The sequence below is a fragment of the Colobus angolensis genome, unplaced genomic scaffold, assembly GCF_000951035.1.
Source record: "Colobus angolensis palliatus isolate OR3802 unplaced genomic scaffold, Cang.pa_1.0 Scaffold301, whole genome shotgun sequence".
NCBI lineage: Eukaryota > Metazoa > Chordata > Mammalia > Primates > Cercopithecidae > Colobus > Colobus angolensis.
In genome coordinates, this window is record NW_012116278.1 from 4,057,139 (window position 1) to 4,074,935 (window position 17,797).

General features: G+C 41.5%; 1 pseudogene across 1 annotated transcript in view; it reads left to right on the forward strand.

Moving 5' to 3' along the window:
- The window catches only part of LOC105517567, a 25,336-nt pseudogene extending 8,832 nt beyond the window's left edge, over window positions 1-16,504 (forward strand). Inside the window, exon 3 of the transcript XR_001002688.1 lies at window positions 15,561-16,504. The product of XR_001002688.1 is annotated as a programmed cell death protein 2-like (transcript). The remainder of the gene's footprint in view (window positions 1-15,560) is intronic.
- The last annotated feature ends 1,293 nt before the right edge of the window (window positions 16,505-17,797 follow it).

The window sequence follows — 17,797 nt, forward strand, 5'->3', positions numbered from 1 at the left end:
GGCCGGGCGCGGTGGCTCAAGCCTGTAATCCCAGCACTTTGGGAGGCTGAGGCAGGCAGATCACCTGAGGTCAGGAGTTCGAGACCAACCTGGCCAATGTGGTGAAACCCCGTCTCTACTAAAAATACAAAAAAGTAGCTAGGTGTGGTGGCAGGCGCCTGTCATCCCAGCTACTCGGGAGGCTGAGGCAGGAGAACCCGGGAGGTGGAGACTGCAGTGAGCCGAGATCGTGCCACTGCACTCCAGCCTGGGCAACAAGAGCAAAACTGTCTCAAAATTGAAAAAAAAAATTGTGCAGGAATATATATAACACAATATTTACCATTTTAAACATTGTAAGTGTACAGTTCAGTGATATGAAGTGCATTCACATTGTTGTGTAACCATCACCATTATTCATCTTCATAATTTTTCATCATCCCAAACGGAAATGCTACACCTATTAAACACTAACTTCCCATTACCTCCTACCTGCTCCTGGCAACCACTGTACTACTTTCTATCACTCTATGAATTTGACTATTCTGAGCACTCTCATATAAGGGGAATCACACAATATTTGTCCTTTTGTATCTGGCTCATTTCATTGGCACAATGAATCTCAAAGATTCATTCACATTGTAGTGTATATCAGAATTTCATTCCTTTTCAAGGCTGAATAATATTTCATTGTATGGCTATACCACATGTCATTTATCCATTCATCCATTGATGGACACTTGGGTTGCGTCTACCTTTTACCTATTGTGAATAATGTTGCTATGAATATTCATGTATAAGTATCTGTTCAGTTCTCTGCTTTCAATTCTTTTGGATAGATACTCAGAAGTCGAGTTGTTGGATCTTATGGTCATTCTATTTCTAACTTTTTGAGGAATCACCATAACATTTTCTACAGTGGCTAAAGAAAGACTGTTTTTAAAAGCTGCTTTAATAGAGGTAGAAGGATGATTGATCCTTTCTGAATTTCATGCTAACTCTGTTGAGAAACAAAATCCATACATCTATCTTTAGCAACCTTAAAGAGTCATGAGCAGTTACCCTCGCCCCTTTGTTCTGTGGGAAATTGATTGCATTAAAGGCAATTCTGCACACCTCCTCAAATCCGGCCCTTTTTGTCATATGACTTTGCAGTTCTCACTAAAAAAGTAGACTCTATTTCCCATTCCTTGAATCCGAGTTTGGCCATGTGACTTTGGCCAGTGGGATGTTAGCAAATTTCACATAAGAAGAGACTTTAAAAGTGCTTGTGCAGATCAAACACAGTGGCTCACGCTTATAATCTCAACACTTTGAGAGACCAAGGCAAGAGGACTGCTTGAGGCCAAGAGTTCAAGACCAGCCTGGGCAACATGGTGAGACCCTGTCTCTACAAAAAATTTAAAAATTAGCCAGGCATGGCGGTGCACACCTGTGATCCCAGCTACTCAGGAGGCTGAGGTGGGAAGAGGGTTTTAGCTCGAGAACTTGAGGCTGCAGTGAGCTGTGGTCACACCACTGCACTCCAGCCTGAGTGATAGCATGAGATTCCATCTCAAAAAAAAACTAAATAAAAATAAAAGTGCTTGTGCAACTGAATTTGCACTTGCTCTTGCACTTATGCCTTCACCACGAGAATACAGTTGGCCCTCGTATCCATGGGTTCCACATTTGTAGATTCAACCAACCATGGATTGAAAATATAGTTAAGCCTATGATGGTTGCATCTGTACTGGGCACGTACAGATTTTTTTCTTATCATTATTCCCTAAACAATACAGAATAACAACTATTTACATAGCATTACATTGTGTTAGGTATTGTAAGCAATCTGGAAATGATTTAAAATTTACAGGAGGATGTGCATAGGTTATAGGCAAATATGACACCATTTTATATAAGGGCCTTGAGCATCTGTAGATTTTGTTTTCTGTGGAGGTCCTGGAACCAATTATTCATGAATACCCAGGGACAACTGTATACCCAAGCTAGTCTGCTGGAAGAATAGGAGAGAAAGGTGAAACAAAGTTTAGTTATTCTAGCTGATCACCACATGTGTGAGCCCCCTGCCAACAGCCAGCTACCCCCAGAGAGTGAGAGAGCTCAAAGGAGACTAGAGGAACTATCCAGATTAAATCCCCAACCCGCAGACTCAAGAGCTAAGTAAATGCTTATTGTTTTTTGTAACTGAGTTTTGGAGGTGGTTTGTTACACAGCATTACTGTGGCAATAGATAACTGATACATCTACCCTCCTCCTTTGCCAATATGCTGCATTTTCTGCACCTGTCAAAGGGTGACGAGACAACTAATTTTAGTGACTTCCTAGTGCTGGCATGAGAAGTAAATGCCAGAATTGGCCAGGTCTAGCATCTGAGCAGTTATAATCTAAAGGTAGATTTCTCTCTTCCTCCTTGAAGGTTACCCTCTTTTTTAGTTTATTGGGAAAGAGGGCTATAGAGGGCATCTGTTTTCCATTCCCCCCAGTTCTGGCAACAGTGTCTCAATTTTTCTTAGAGAAAAAGCCTTCTCTCATGTTCAGTCTATGTGTTCTGGGTAGACTTGCTCTACCCCTGACTGCTGTCGGCAAATGACCCAGGCCTGGCCAATCATGTATGCCATCCCCTTGGCAAGATGGTCATGTGACAGGCCAAGCCAATGAGATCCAGATTTAAGAGCTTGAATGGAAAGTTTTCTTTTCCTTTGCGATGACTCTGAGGATATAGTTTAAGCTTAGAGGAGCCAAAGGGCGCCATGTGGAAAGAGCTTGCCTGAATTCAGCTAACACAGAGGAAAGCAGAGCCCAGCTACGGGAAGACACAGTCCCAATAACATGGTTAGAACCCCTAGATCCAGCCAGACCTGAAGCTGTACTTCCTTTGAACTTTTTAGTTATGTGAGTCAATCCATATTCTTTTTGCTTGCTTTGTTTTGTTTTGTTTCTGTTAAAATAATTTAAGGAAAGACTCTGTCGCTTATAACTGAAAAAGTATTTGTCTTGCATTCCTCCTCGGTCACCTTCCTGACTGCATGTTCCATCTCATAATGGGCTTCTCCATAATGCTCTTAGCCCCACTGTTGTGAAGAACCACTGTGCTTATCCCTGCTGGATAACACTTGGGATTCCCAACCTAAGGCCACCTGATAAAGTGACACTACTTCCACACAGGCTATGGGAATAGGGAGAATATTGGCAGGTCTAGGCTAACCAGGCATCCTAGTTTGCCCTGGTCAGTTCTGGTTTATGCCTGTTGTCTCAGCTTATTTACTAATAGCAACCCTTTCACTATCTATAGTGTCATTGCTTGAGTAATCATTTATATAGTCCAACTTAGCAGGTCATACTTCCTTTTATTGTGTCATCCCTTTATTGTCCACATAAAGCTGACTGGCAGAGAACAAAGATAGCTGGGACAACGTCAGCTATCCCACGTGCTTCTGCAATGTAACCTCATCTCTCTTCCTCAAGGGCTGCAATCTAATTCTCCTCCACTTGAATTTGGATGGACCTGCAACTGCTTAAACCCATAGACCACTGTGAAAGTGATAAGGAGTAACTTCCTAGACTGAGGAAGTCTAGGAAAAGACAAAGTCGCTTCCACTTTTTTCATTAGATTGCTCATACTTGGATCCCTGAGCTGTTCTGTAAGAAGTCCAACTTTCCTGAGACCGCCATGTTGTGAGGAAGCTAAGACATGTTGAGAGGCCACGTGTAGCCACTCTGTTGGGCATCTGTGGCAGAAGGACTCTAAGATACCCCCCTCCTTACCCTCATCTCCTGGTATGCACACCTTTGCATAATCCTCTCCTCTTAGTGAGGGTGAGACCGTAACTTGCTTCTAATCAGTGGAATACTGTGAAGGTGAGGGGATGTCCCTTTTGTTACTATGTTACATGAGATTATACCTCCCATGTGTCTAGTGGACTCTGCCTTGCCACTTTTGATGAAACAAGTGGCCATGCATGGGAGTTCCACATGTCAAGGAACTGAGGACAGCCTCTGTCCAACAGGCAACCAGGAACCTTAACCCTCAGTCCAGCAACCCAAAAGGAACTGAATTCTGCCAACAACTATGTAAGTGAGCTTAGAAGCAAATTCTTCTCCAGTTGAACCTTCGATGAAACACTAGCCCTTGATTGTAACCTCATGAGCAGAGTCCTGCCCACCCAAAAAAGTCCTGCCGATACCCCATTATGTGGGATAATAAATGTGTATTGTTCTAAACCATCGTTTGTGATAATTTGCTACTAATTAGAGAACTAATTCACAGTCTTAGTCTTTGAGTCCTCCCTGCTAAGGTGCCAGACATGTGAGTGAAGAGATGCCAGATCATTCTAGTCCCCAGCTTTTGACTCATCTCCCAGCCATTAAGTCCCCTGGTCCCAAACATTGTAAAACAGAGACAAGTCAGCTTCTCCATACCCTGTCCAAATTCCTGGCCACAGAATTCAGAAGCATAATAAAATGGTTATTATTTAAAGTCACTATATTTTGGGGTAGTTTTTAAGACAGCTATAAAGAATGAACCACTAAGTCTCTTTTTTGTTTGTTTGTTTTGTTTTGAGATGGAGTTTCACTCTTATTGACCCAGGCTGGAGTGCAATGGTGCAGTCTCCACTCACTGCAACCTCTGCCTCCTGGGTTCAAGTGATTCTCCTGCCTCAATCTCCCAAGTAGCTGGGATTACAGGTGCCTGCCACCAGGCCCAGGTAATTTTTTTTTTTTTGGTATTTTTAGTAGAGACAGGGTTTCACCATGTTGGCCAGGCTGGTCTCAGACTCCTGACCTCAGGTGATCTGCCCACCTCGGCCTCCCAAAGTGCTGTCTCAATTTAAAACGGTACATTAAATATGACCTTTTCATGATCCATGACATAAATGACCCCCCAGTAGCTAACATCACAGCTGGGTCTTCAGGTCCTTCATGTTCCTTAAGAGCGTCCAGGCAGTTTCCATGGACCTTTTGTCAACTGTTGTGCCATGGGTGTAGTCTTGCCCCTGGTTGCCCACCAACAGTAAATTTCTTAGCAATTTAGAGCTCCTATTAAAGATTTCATGTTATTTTGCTTATATGGATTTAATTGAGTTCTAGACAATAGCTATTTCTCTTTCCATTATTTGGGTACATGGGGATGGTTATGTTCTTTCAGTTTTACTCAGTTCAAATCTCTACCTTCTACCTGTTCCCAAAAGGCTCTGGTTAAGGACCTATGTCTACTGGGGAGAAGGACGGGAGGGATGGAGGGAGAAAAGCGTGGTCAGAGAACTCAGCAGGAGGATGGAGGTTAAGCTCTTGTCCAAATCGCACAATCTCATTTTTTTCTCTGGGATAGCAGAGACTCTTACTCAGGAGAAAGCACATCTCTGCACACACACGTACACACACACACACACACACTCCTTGTGCCTTCCCTACCATAGCAGGACCATGAGATTTTGACTTGCATCTGTTACTTTTAAAAACAGATGGAGTCTGGTGTGGTGGCTCATGCCTGTAATCCCAACACTTTGGGAGGCCAAGGCAGTCGGATCACCTGAGGTCAGGAGTTGGAGACCAGCCTAGCCAACATGGTGAAACCCCGTCTCTACCAAAAATACAAAAATTAGTTGGGTGTAGTGGCATGTGCTTGTAATCCCAGCTACTTGGGAGGCTGAGGCAGGAGAATCACTTGGACCCGGGAAGTGGAGGTTGCAGTGAGCTGAGATCACTGCCCTCCAGCCTTGTCAACACAGAGAGACTCTGTTTCAAATAATAATAATAATAATGATAATAATAATAATGCAATACAGTCATGGCTTTGGAGATTCTTCAAAGAAATAAATATTTTTAACTGAGATTTTTCAAGTAATTGGGGATTACCTCTCTAAGTATCAAAACTTTTATTTCAATAATTTGGAATGGATATCTTTCTGAAATGTAGTGTACCCTTCCCTGCCTCTTAAAGAAAGGATAACATTATTCCCCCTGCCTTTCCTGAAATCTCACATTGAGCACTGCCCCCAAACATATTAAGATGAATTAACTGAGCCCAGGATATTGATACAATAGCGTGGATTTTCAAAAGGAAAACATTGTCTTTCCCCAGATATTTTAGAGCTGTTGAGTATGCATTCAGTTCTTCAGAAGTCAATGTTTGACTATATGAAATGAGAAACAGTCCCTCCATGATGCAAATATATCCTTCCTACCAGAAGACAAATGTAATCCAGACGTCCCCCAGGCTTGATCAGCCTGTGGGTAGAAATGAGGTCACACTTTATTTATTTATTTAACAAATACTTACCTAGGGCTTGCACTGAGCCATTCCAAGTGCGTTAAGATCAACTGATGTTTGACCAAGATGCCAAGAACACACAATGGGGAAAGGACAGTCTCTTCAACAAAAGACTCTCAGGAAAATGGATATCCACATACATAAGGACATGAGACCCTTATCTCACACTGTATGCAAAAATCAACTCAAAATAGATTAAACATTTAAAAGTAGACCTGAAACTGTAAGACTACTAGAAGAAAATGAGAAACATTCCATGACATTGGTCTGGATAATAATTTTTGGGGGATATGAAACCAAAAGCATATGCAAGAAAAGCAAAAATAGACAAATGGGATGACATCAAACTCCAAAGTTCCTGCACAGCAAAGGAAACAATCATCAGAATGAAGAGATAACCTAAAAAACAAGAGAAAATATTTACAAACCAAACATCTAATGAGGGGTTAGTACCCCAGATATGTAAGGAACTCAAGTAACTCAATAGCTATAAAATAAATAACCCTATTAAAAAATGAGCAAAGGGGCTGGGTGCAGTGGCTCACACCTGTAATGCCAGCACTTTGGGAGGCTGAGGAGAGCAGATCACGAGGTCAGGAGATTGAGACCATCCTGGCCAACACAGTGAAAACCCATCTCTACTAAAAATACAAAAAATTAGCCAGGTGTGGTGGCACATGCTTGTACTCTGGCACATGCCAGCTACTCGGGAGGCTGAGGCAGGAGAATCGCTTGAACCCGGGAGGTGGAAGTTGCAATGAGCCGAGATCATGCCACTGCACTCCAGCCTGGGTGCCACAGCAAGACTCTGTCTTGAAAAAAAAAAAAGGAGCAAAGGACCTAGACATTTCTCAAAAGAAGACCAACAAATGGGCAACAGGTCCATGAAAAAATACTGGACATCACTAATCACCAGGGAAATGCAAGTTAAAACCAGAATGAGATATCACCTCACACTTATTAGAATGGCTACTATAAAAACAAAAATGAGGCCGGGTGCAGTGGCTCACACCTGTAATGCCAGCACTTTGGGAGGCTGAGGAGAGCAGATCACGAGGTCAGGAGATTGAGACCATCCTGGCCAACACAGTGAAAACCCATCTCTACTAAAAATACAAAAAATTAGCCAGGTGTGGTGGCACATGCTTGTACTCTGGCACATGCCAGCTACTCGGGAGGCTGAGGCAGGAGAATGGCGTAAACCCGGGAGGCGGAGCTTGCAGTGAGCTGAGATCCGACCACTGCACTCCAGCCTGGGCGATAGAGCAAGACTCTGTCTCAAAAAAAAAAAAAAACCAAAAATGAAAGATAAGTGTTGGTGAGAACGTGGAGAAAAAGAAACCCTGGCACACTGTTGGTGGAAATGTAAATTAGTAAGCCATTATGGAAAACAGTATGCATATTTCTCAAAAAATTAATAACAGAACTATCATATGATCCAGCAATCCCACAACTGGATATAGATCCAAAGGAAATGAAATTAGTGTGTCAAAGAAGTATCTGCACGGCCATGTTCACTGCTGCATTATCCATAATAACCAAGATATGGAATCAACCTAACTGTCCATCAGCAACTGAATGGATAAAGAAAACGTGGTAAGAAAATCACCAAGAGAGTAGATTTTAAGTATTCTCACCACAAAAAAGCAGGTGAGATAATGCATACGTTAAATAGCTCAATTTAGCCGCTCTACATCATTTCAAAACATCATGCTGTATACCATAACTACATATACATGTGTCATTAGAAATAAATTTTAAAAAATTTTAAATCTAATCCTCCTAACAACCTTACGACGTAGGTATTATTTATTATCTATCTGTTTTACAAGGGAGGAAACGGAGGTCCAAAAGGTAAAGTAACTTGCTCAAGAACGTGAAGCTCATAAATGAATCTAGGTTTTGGACCCAGGAGCCCAACTCTGGAGCCTGTACTTATGTTTACTTTACTCTGCTGAATCTCACTGATGTGGATCCCCTACGTGCACGGTGGTAGTGTTTGAGTTGCCTTAGTAAGGTTCCCTCCTTCTCTGTTTATCACTATTTCCCAAGTTCCTGGGAGGTGTTGCACATGGGCTGTGTTCCCTTGGATTCTGCTCCAGAAGCGCAGGTCTGCCACTGCGTATTCTAGGCCACTAACTTTTATCACAACAATGCTATACAACAAACAATCCCAAAACTCAGTGGCTTCAAATAATGAGCAAGAATTTGGTTCACGAGTCCACAGATCTGTTGACATGTTCTTTCTGTCTTAGCAGGGATTGCTTCGTGTCTGGGCTTGGCTGGTTCTTAGCTAATCTAGGTTGACCGGGACAAGTAGGGCCACTTGATTCTGGTCCACATGTCTCTCATCCTCCAGCAGGCTAGCACGGGCACCTGCACTTGGTAATGGCAGACGAACAAAAGTAGACAAGCTCAATTGTGCAGACACTTTTCAAGTCTCTGTTTAAATCACATTTGCTAGCATCCCGTTGTTGAAGACAAGTTCCACAGCTGACCCTGAGCCAGATTGGTAGAATATGCACAATTACATGGTATCAGGCATGAATACAGGAAGGGATAAAGAACTGCGACCACTAATGTGTTCAATCTACTACACTCATCACGGATTTTCATTCTTCTCAAAAAATATGAGAATAAAATTAAATTTCAAAATACGAAATCATTTAGATAAAGCTGCCAAGATTCTATAAATTAAAACTGTGTTCTGAGACATGGTAATGAAGAAATCCAAATAAGGGGCAATATACACAAATGGTTTCTTTATAAAAGGAAAACAGCAGCATTCCGCTGTATCAGTAGGAAATGAAACTGAGAATCCAGAACTCAGCCTGCTGATGTGCCAGGGAGGCCCCACATTCTGGTGGCAAAGTGGCAGTCAGCAGGGTAGCCATTGTGTGGCCCTGGTGTCTGAGCAATAATGTTAGCACAGAAGTCACATCAGAGCAGGCCGCCAGCAAAACTGACTCAGTTAGCAACTTCTTAGCATATCAATGTCTCATTTTGTTTCTCTGGTAAAAACCTCAAATATTGGATTGCCTGATTCAAAATTGGCCCCTTGGCAACCTCAGTTTTTCCAGGAGAGTACAATGAATATCTGTTTATTCCCATTCCTGGAAAGCAGGAACTGTCATTTTCTGGGCTCACACAGCCTGCACACATAGCCTGGTTATAATTCTTTCTCTGAGAAATGGGGGAGCCCTGTTAAGACAGCCAAGCTGGTCTCTAGACTTAGAGATCCATGGCCCATTGCTTCTACTGCATGAATCACTGGATATATCAACCTCCCTGAGATGGTAAAGGTCAGGACCTGTGGATAAATGTTGAAAAATCAGAAAAGCCTCAGTAGACAGTAAAATTTACCAAAACCAAAAACAAAACACCAAATAAAAAAAATGAGCCAAAGATGCTGGAGTACTCTGCTTTTCATTACAGGGACATCATGATGTTTATAATGGCAGCTCATTGCCTTAAAATAGGACTTCAATGGAGGAACAGGTGATTCAGGGATCCCTGGGCCCCTTTCCAGAGTGTGTCAGAGTTGGGAGGAATCTTTTCAATCCTTTGAATCTGTTTTGAGCATTTGCCATATACCAGGTGCTTCATAAACAATATCTCACTTAACTCCTAAAGAATCCCCTATAAGTTCGAGCTGTATACATCCCCATTTTACACATAAGGAAACTGAGGCACGAAGCTTCTGTGAAGGAAGTTGCCCAAGTCATACTCCAGAACTGGCCCTCTGAGACATGACTCTGTGAAGCTACCCATTTAGGGGTGCCCTTCAGATACCACCAAGCCCAGTGGCCTTCAAATTAGGGGACTCATCCACAGGGGACACAATTTGCAAGGTAGAGTCACCACACACAGTTTTTTAAGATACTCCATTTGTAGATTCTCAGCTTACATGTGTACAATTTCCTAAAACTTACCTGCCTGAGGCCAGGCACGGTGGCTCATGCCTATAAACCTGCACTTTGGGATGGCGATGCAAGCGGATCACCTGAGCTTAGGAGTTCAAGACCAACCCGGCCAACATTGTGAAACCCTGTCTCTACTAAAAATACAAAAATTAGCCGGGTGTGATCTTATACCACTTAAAATGGCAATTATTAAAAAGTGAGGAAACAACAGATGCTGGAGAGGATGTGGAGAAATAGGAATGCTTTTACACTGTTGGTGGGAGTGTAAATTCGTTCAACCATTGTGGAAGACAGTGTGGTGATTCCTCAAGGATCTAGAACCAGAAATACCATCTGACCCAGCAATCCCATTACTGGGTATACACCCAAAGGATTATAAATCATTTTACTATGAAGACATATGCACATATATGTTTTTTGCAGCACTATTTACAATAGCAAGGACTTGGAACCAACCCAATGTCCATCAATGATAGACTGGATAAAGAAAATGTGGCACATATATGCCATGGAATACTATGCAGCCATAACAAATGATGAGTTCAAGTCCTTTGCAGGAACATGAAGCTGGAAGCCATCAGTCTCAGCAAGGTAACACAAGAAGAGAAAACCAAACACTGCATGTTCTCACTCATAAGTGGGAGTTGAACAATGAGAACACATGGACACAGGAAGGGGAACATCACACACTGGGACCTGTGAGGGGGTGGGGGGTTAGGGGAGGGGAAGCATTAGGACAAATACCTAATGCATGCAGGGCTTAAAACCTAGATGATGGGTTGATAGGTGCAGCAAACCACCATGGCATATGTATACTTATGTAGCAAACCTGACGTTCTGCACATGTATCCCAGAACTTAAAGTAAGAAAAAAAAAAAAAATAGCAGGGTATGGTGTCACGTGCCTGTAATCCCAGCTACTCAGGAAGCTGAGGCAGGAGAATTGCTTGAACCCAGGAGGCAGAGGTTGCAGTGAACCAATATCATGCCATTGCATTCCAGCCTGGGTGACAGAGCAAGACTGTGTCTCAAAACACAAACACACACACACACACAAACATACACACACAGACATGCAAAACAACAACAACAACATCAACAACAAAAACTGACCTACCTGATAACTCCCATGAGAAGATGTGAACCTGGATTTCCTTTCTCACTTTCCCTTTCTCAGCTACCCTTCTCCCCTTTGATACAGTAAAGGTGTATCTCTTATCCATTCCAAACCTTACCGTGAGACATTGCCTGGAGAGGAAAAAAACCTGAGTTGGGGATAGAGGGAGAGAGAGCACCAAACAGAGGGCTGAGGGCAAATGTTGGAAAGTAAACATTCTTTTAATCAAGACTCCCCAGACCCTTCCCCAGTCATCTCAGTGAGAGATGAATTTCCATTAATTTTACTTTTTCTGTTTAACAATTATCTAAATTTTAATTAGTTGTATCCCAAAATTTATTGCATTGATATCTCAATTCAGAAAAATGTTTAATCCTTAAAGCCTTATTATCCCAGGAAATACAAAAATTCTGAAATTTTTGCCTATAAACATGTTTTTGATTTAGATACTATGACATGATGATCCATATGAGACTTAGCAGCAGAAAAAAAATATGACATTCCTATAAAATTCTATGGGGGAAGTAGAATGGAAATAATGATTTAAAGGAGAAAGAGGAACATTGTAAAATTTCTAACTGTTAAAGGAGAGTGTGTTCATCAATTTTTCAACGGATGATAGGGGTATAAAATTACTGTGACATTTAAATTCCATTGGATCTATTTAAAGGAGTGATGCTAGCAGTTTAATTTTAAACATTAATATTTACAATACACAGGATGTTACACCCTTTACAACTATTTAAAACCATGATGAAAAATTTAAAAAATAATTGATTATGTATTGTTTCAGAATGCATTTGGTGGCACATGAGCAAAAAACTGTGCAAAGGCCTCTGGTTTTGTCCAACTGCTTTTTTTTTTTTTTTTTTTAGATGGAGTCTCACTCTGTCACCCGGGCTGGAGTGCAGTGGCATGATCTCAGCTCACTGCAACTCCCACCCCCCTGGTTCAAGTGACTCTCCTGCCTCAGCCTCCTGAGTAGCTGGGACTATAGGTGTGCATCTCCACACCCAGCTAATTTTTGTAGTTTTAGTACAGATGGGGTTTCACCATGTTGACCAGGCTGGTCTCGAACTCCTGAGCTCAGGTGATCTGCCCACCTCGGCCTCTCAGAGTGCTGGGTTTTAGGCATGAGCCACCGCACCTGGCCCAGCTGCTTTTTTTACAGATGAGCCATTTTAAAGTCAGAGAGAAGAAAGGACTTACTCAAGGCCATATGGCAAAATAGTACCTGAGCTAAGACCAAAGCTGGTCTCAGGATACCTCACAGGCCCTCTTCTTTTTCTTTTTCTTTTCTTTTTTTTCCAAATGCTAGCTTGCTGTATCAGGCTGAGTCTAGCAGGTCCCAGCACTCAAATGGGATGAAAGGCATGCAAGTTCATCAAGTGTTTATTTACAGACCTGAGAGCAGAACTAGGGCAAAGCAACAGAGGTGGATCAAGCACCAGGGACTAGCAACAATACAAAGCCATCTCCACCCCTGGGCCAGAACAGGAAGAGGGAAAGAGCCCTTACCTGGACCTGATGAGACCTATAGCTATAGGAGAAGGCCCCCAACAGGACCTGTGTCTTTAAGGGAGGCACCAGGGCACTGCCAAACCACAGGTAGCTGCAAGAGAGCTAGGGGAGCAAATCCACCAACCTCTCTCTCCTCCTATGCTCTTTTCCTGCTGGTACCTCCATTGGTCAAATCAATCAGAAGCCAAAGGGCAGGGGAGCTAATTGTTACAGTCCTTAGAGGTCACCTCTTTGGGCACAGAGTAAGGCAGAGAAGGGCAGAGAGTCTAGAGGGGCAACCAGAGAATGTCCACCACACATTCCATTTTGAACTTGCCATTTGTACTTAAACAAAAAGAATAAGTTTCCCAGTCAAAAAAAAATCGCAGCAAAACAAAGAAATCTGCCCTCAGAAGAATCAGAAAGCCCATATTTGTGACACAGGAGGAATTTCAGAGCAGTTTGGAAGGACTTTTATTTTTCATTTTGTAACTATGATATACAGATATCTACTTATTTTAATACTATAATATTTTGTCATCTCCTTTCATTGAAAACTGATCTTCAGTTTTGCAAAAATTGCCTGATTAAATCCTCACTCATGAATGCTTCAATAGGCTGCTACAAACTACAACTAAAACCCAGGAGTTGAGGGAAAGTCCCTGAGAAAAAGCAATGTTAATGGACACTTTGAACAGAAATATATTATCAAAGAGAATAATGTAAATTATTAATAGCCATATACTAAAGACAGGTTAATCCAGCTAGAATTAGATTGAAAGAATGTATGCAATTGCCATAATCAAAAATGCTTCCATACTTAAATCACCTTTCTAGACAACCTGTGTTCATGTTATAGAAAGAGCAGCACCCTCTAGGGGCAGAGAGTGCCAATGGCCTATGGCCCTTTCACTTGTGCTTTTTCCTCGTACCAGTAAGTGCATGGAGGTGGGGTGGAGGAGGGAGGAGGAGTATTTTTATCCCCAGTGCTCTTCCAAAAGAAGGCATGTGGGTGATGCACAAAGACCCTCAGCTGGGAAATGGAAGAGCCAGGTTCCTATTCTGACATGGTTGTTGATTCATTTTACATTCTTGGTTAATGTTCTTTTCTCCAAACTCAAGTTTTCTCTTTGTAAATATTTATCTCCAGTATCTCTTATACTTCAATTGCTTCAGCTCTAAAACTAGAAAAAACAAGAACAAAAATGTTATGGAGTTGTCTTGGGTACTAGGTAATACTTGTGAAAAACACTTTGTAAATTGTCAGATGCTAAAGCAACATAAAGGAGGCCACATGGCACAGTAAGAACACATGACCAGGGATAGTTAACTTGCATATAAAATTATAGCTTGAAATTTCAGACTTCTGGCTATGGTCTAGTAAGGAGTCCAGCAATATTTTCCTGAAAAAATACCCATGAAGCTGGACAAAATTGATAAAACAACTCTTTTACTTCTCTTGAAATCAACTAAAGTCACAAAATAATTCCAGAAGCATTTATGTTTGAAAAACTATTGAACTTTGGGTAAGAACAGTGGAAGTGTGGTGTCTTTACCTGGGGCTGATCCTAACTTCTACCTTCTTCCCAGTTTAGTTGGTGCTGAGATTCTGCCAGGATATGGCAGGCCCGTGAGGACAGACAGCTACACTTATTCAATTTGGAGCGATAGATACCCATATCCAGCAGCACTGGTGAAAGTGATTATCCTGGCATCAAGTGAGGAGGGAGGGCCAATGGCTCTACTTGTCTGATATTACAGTCATGGTTAAGGCAAGCATATTTCTGGCTGAGGGTGCACATATGAGCAGCAGAGACCAAAGACAGTACAAACAATATACACAATTCTGGCTGACCCTGAGGCTGGACACATGTGCATAGGAGACCCAGAAGGGCCTAGCTGAAATTAAAATGCTGGAGTAGACTTAACAATGGCCTAAACTTTGAATCTATTCCCTTACCTACACACAGATTTCAACACAAGACAAAATCCTTACTTGCTTGAGGCACTTCACAACCTACGTCCAATCATTGGCTGACTAGTGGGCTACACAGACACAGGGATGAGCCTTAAGAAGTCAGTCTTAAAGACATAAACAAGAATTAAAAAAAAAATCTGGGCAGAGCTATCAGCAGCTCCGTATCACTAGGGAGATAGATTTAACTCAGGTAGGTTACTAAACAATGAACAAATTTTAAAAAGAACAAACCTTCAGGGTGGAAATATAGAATCCAGAGTTGCTACAATATAAAACTAGAATCTTCAGTTTTCAAAAACACCACCAACAAAAATGAGACATGCAAAGAAAGAAAATAGGACTCAGGGTAAAGAAAAAGGGGAAATGATAGAAACTCCTTATGAGTGATTCTAGGTATTTGATTTATCAGACAGACATCAAAGCAGCTATTTAAATACGTTCAAAGGGCTAAAAAAAAATCACATTTAAAAAATTAAAGGAAAGTATGGAAACATTGAATCAACAAATAGAGAATCTCAATAAACAGATAGGAATTATTGAAAAGAACCAAAAAGAAATTCTGGAGTTGAAGGTATAATAACTGAAATGAGAAATTCACCTAGAGGACTATAACAGAGGATTCAAGATGGCAAAATAATCCATCAGTGAACTTGAAGATAAAAATTGAAGAAAAATGAATAGAGCCTTAAAGACTTTTGGGACATCAAGTATATAAACACACATACAGTGGGAGTCCCAGAATGAGAGGAGAGAAGAAAAAGGAAGAAAAAATTTGAAGAAATAATGGTAGAGGGGCGTGCGGCCGGCGTGGCTGGGCGCGGTCGGGCTGCCAGACCGAGCCCTGGCCTGCACGTTGTGCAGCCGCCCGCTCTCCTTCCTGCTGCAGATGTATGCGCTGCTACCTGCCGCGCCGACGCCTTCCACCGTGGCATCTTCCTCTTGTACTGCCGTGAGCCGCCATGCTGTGCCAGCATGCGAGTTTTTAGGAATCAGCTACCCAGGAAAAATGATTTTTACTCATATGAGCCACCTTCTGAGAATCCTCCCCCAGAAACAGGACAATCAGTGTGTTGCCAACTTAAGTCTAGTGCTGGTCTCTGCAGGGTTTGTGGCTGTTTAGGCCCCAAAACATGTTCCAGATGCCACAAAGCGTATTACTGCAGCAAGGAGCATCAGACCCTAGACCAGAAATTGAGATATAAGTAGGCTTGTACACAATCAGATTATTTGGACCATATAATTCCAGACCACGACTTCCTTTTTCCAGAATTTGCAATTGTAATAGAAGCAAAAGATGAGATTACACCTGAGGTTGTGGAAAAGGAAGATTACTCAGAGATTATAGGGAGCATGGGTGATGCACTTGAGGAAGAACTGGATTCCATGGCAAAACATGAATCCAGGGAAGATAACATTTTTCAGAAGTTCAAAACTCAGATAGCCTTTGAACCAGAACAGATTCTCAGATATGGCAGAGGTATTGCCCCCATCTGGATTTCAGGTGAAAATATTCCTCAAGAAAAGGATATTCCAGAGAATATCCTTTGTGATGCCAAGAGAATGTTTGAATTCCAGGTTATGCCTCAGCTGCTAAACTACCTGAAGGCTGGCAGACTGGGCAAGAGCATTGACTGGGGCATCCTGGCTGTCTTCACCTGGGCTGAGAGCTGCAGCTTGGGTACTGGCCCTACAGAATAATTTGTGTGGAAGCAGGATGTAACAGATACACTGTAAAGGCATCTTAAAGCCTTAAAAAACGTTAATAATCTTTTATACCTTGCAATTCAATTTCTGGGACTTCATCCTAAGGAAATAGTTATACCAAAAATAGAGGTGCAGAGATGTTGAAGCATTGCTTACAGTGTCTACATATTAGTGAAGCAAAAATATCCAGTTACAAGGAATTAAATAAATTTTGGTACATCCGCAGTGGAAGTCTACACAGTCTTAGTTATACACACCTATATTGACAGCTGAGATACCATTATAGGTGGTATTCACGGTATGACCCTATTCTTGTAAAAATATTTGTATATGTATATGTGCACAGAAATAAATCTGCAAAGATGAGAAAAAAGAAATAATGATAGAAAACTGCAACTTCGAGAAAAAAAATTAAGATAGCACAGAGGCACAACAAACTTCAAGTAGGATAAATACAAAAAGATCCACACCTAAACATATCATAGTCAAAGTGTTCAAAGACAAAGAAAATCTTAAAAGCAGAAAGAGAAAAATGATTCACTATGTACAGGAAAGTACAACACTTTTAATTCCTGATTTTTCATCTAAAATAATGAAGACCAACAGGACATATTAAAAATACTAGGAAAAAAGGCCGGGCACGGTGGCTAACACCTATAATTCCAGCACTATGGGAGGCCAAGGCCAGTAGAACACAAGGTCAGGAGTTTAACACCAGCCTGACCAACATGGGGAAACCCTGTCTCCACTAAAACTACAAAAAGTAGCCGGGCATGGTGGTGCACACCTGTAATCCCAGCTACTCAGGAGGCTGAGGCAGGAGAATGACTTGAACCTGGGAGGCGGAGGTTGCAGTGAGCTGAGATCATGCCACTGCACTCCAGCCTGGGCAACAGAGTGAGGCTCTGTCTAAAAAAAAACAAAGCAAAACAAAAAAACAAAAAAAAATGAGAAAAAAAACCACTAAAGTATTCTATATTAAGCAAAACTGTCGTTCATAAATGAAAGCTAAATAAAGCTATTCCCAGATAAATAATAAATAGGCTGAGAGAATTTGTGGCTAGAAGATCTGCTTTATAAGATACTATAAACAGTCCTTTGGGCCAAAAGGAATTGACACCAGGTTGTAATTTTAATCCACAGGAAAAAATGAAAACCACCAGAAATAGTAAATACATAAGTTAATTTAAGAGAGTCTTATATTAACCTGTAAATGCTATAAGAAAATATAGCACCATATGGCACTCACACTATATATTTTTGTTTCATTCTCTTACCGTCTTAAAAAGATAAAAGATTTCACAAAACAATAATATTAGCATT